Source organism: Notothenia rossii, assembly GCF_949606895.1.
Source record: "Notothenia rossii genome assembly, chromosome: 4".
NCBI lineage: Eukaryota > Metazoa > Chordata > Actinopteri > Perciformes > Nototheniidae > Notothenia > Notothenia rossii.
In genome coordinates this window covers 6,178,634-6,181,133 of record NC_136902.1, presented here as the reverse complement: position 1 = coordinate 6,181,133, position 2,500 = coordinate 6,178,634, and the positions used below count along the sequence as shown (strand labels likewise).

The 2,500-nt window shown below is 35.7% G+C and overlaps 1 protein-coding gene across 1 annotated transcript in view; it reads right to left on the bottom strand.

Moving 5' to 3' along the window:
* Positions 1 to 2,500, bottom strand: part of cacna1fb (calcium channel, voltage-dependent, L type, alpha 1F subunit) — a 77,256-nt gene that overhangs the window by 74,626 nt on the left and 130 nt on the right. The window lies entirely within an intron of this gene.

The window sequence follows — 2,500 nt, the reverse complement described above, 5'->3', positions numbered from 1 at the left end:
GCGGCTAATGTTGGGCTATAAAGGAACTACAGCACGGTCACATGACTTCCCGTTACTCCATCACCGCTAAGCTAAAGGCGGCTAATGTTGGGCTATAAAGGAACTACAGTACATCACATGAGTTAACGTCACCACCGCTAAGCTAAAGGAGGCTAATGTTGGGCTATAAAGGAACTACAGCACGGTCACAGGACTTCATGTCACCACCGCTAAGCTAAAGGCGGCTAATGTTGGGCTATAAAGGAACTACAGCACGGTCACATGACTTCACGTCACCACCGCTAAGCTAAAGGTGGCTAATGTTGGGCTATAAAGGAACTACAGCACGGTCACATGACTTCACGTCACCACCGCTAAGCTAAAGGTGGCTAATGTTGGGCTATAAAGGAACTACAGCACGGTCACATGACTTCATGTCACCACCGCTAAGCTAAAGGTGGCTAATGTTGGGCTATAAAGGAACTACAGCACGGTCACATGACTTCATGTCACCACCGCTAAGCTAAAGGCGGCTAATGTTGGGCTATAAAGGAACTACAGCACGGTCACATGACTTCACGTCACTCCATCACCGCTAAGCTAAAAGCGGCTAATGGTTTTTTGCAACTTACTGATCGCTAAAACGTTCATATTTTGTGTATTAGCACTCTTTCCAACTACTCCAACTACTACAGGAACTGCTGCACAAAACATGTATCAATCTTATGTCACGGACGGTCCTTTGTTACGAGGAAATGTTGTCATTTAAAATAGCCACTCGTTTGAACCTCTAACAGGCCAGAGAAAACTAAGTGTGTGCTTCCATGGTCACATGTGAAAACAACATCAAAGAGGAACATGAAACAGAAAGCCACTGATATTGCCTTACTGATAGGCTACAGTAAGAGCTTAGACTGAAACTTAATTATTTTATAAATTAAAACAGTAGCCCCTCAGTCAGAGAGCAGGTTCAAAGGGACCAGATGACCCAGTAGAGGAAGTACAAAGGTCTATGATTGACACGTACATTTGATAAAGTAATAAACGTATTTATCACTAATGTTGGGCTATAAAGGAACTACATCACGGTCACATGACTTTACGTCACCACCGCTAAGCTAAAGGCGGCTAATGTTAGGCGTGATGACATTTAGCCGTCCCATTTAGACACTTGTTAGCAACCGCCTTTTTCAAATTCACCAGTGGGATATCTACAGATGAAAAACAAATCTCAGAATTGCTAAAATTACAGATTATTCTGAAATCTATTTTCTATATCCTGCACTCTCCTGCTTATGGTAGCCTCTTTTTTATATGTATAATAAACAGAAGTCCTCTGCACAAAGCTGATTATTTCTCCATCAGTGATTCATGTCACGTGAGCAGGAGAGTAAATATGTACATTCACTGTAAAGAGAGTTTTATGGAACAAATATTATTGAGGTTAATTGAGTTTTGTTTTTTTCCTGCAGCAATAAAACATCTGATGTTTTTGCTTATCCGACCTTATATAATATGTTTTACACTTATATTCTCACCTTGTGGACAAAATAAAAATTATAAAAGGCTGAATTTTAAACTCTGTTTCGAGAAATACTCTGTTTCAGTCTGGATGCATACGTAGTTAATGCTTTTCCTTTGTTTATATAAAGTATATAGATGAAAAACAACCCACAGTTTTACACATATTGTAATTAGATTAATTAAACGTCATCTGCAGGGATCACGATCTGCCGAGGAAGTGACCTCTGCTCGTTTCTGCATTTCTTATGCGGCTATGTTTACTGATCGTTTTAATGATATGTATGTGTTTGCCACTTCCTTGTAATGTGTAAACCTGCTTATTTTATTTTTATTTTTAATAAACATATATTTAATGTATTATTTCATATATTTACTAGCTTTCAGTTTGGCTTTATTATCTGTAATTCCTTCTTTTTAATGTAAACTCAAGAACAAATATATAATAAACCAAAGTAATGTGATCTGAATAATCACATTATATATACCGCATATTATTTATTATTATTATTATTATTGACTGCTAGTTCACTTACTTCTGCTGCTAACAATGTTTACTATAGTTCCTTATTTTTATTTTTATTACTCGTGTTTGCCACTGTTTTTATTTTTGATTCTATTAATTTGTATTATATATTTAATTATTTAATATTTTTAGTAGTTTTCAGTCTGGCTTCGTGTATATTTCTAACCCTTTTTATTTAAATCACTAAAAATAAACTGTTTTATTTGTATTGTTTTTATTGTTTGCCCTTTCCCTTTTTTGTATTATTTTAACCATGATTACTTATTTTTTACGTTTTAATAACACGTATTTACCTCTTATTTTTTAACGCATTAGCAAACTTAATTTTTCTTTAATTTAATGGTTTTATTGGATTTTCTTTTTACGCTATTTTAACTCGATTTGTATTTGCATCCACTGTCCCGTAGCAGCTGGATTACTGATTCTGATGCAACTTGCACAACTCATACAAAGCAGTTTTATGATGTGACAATA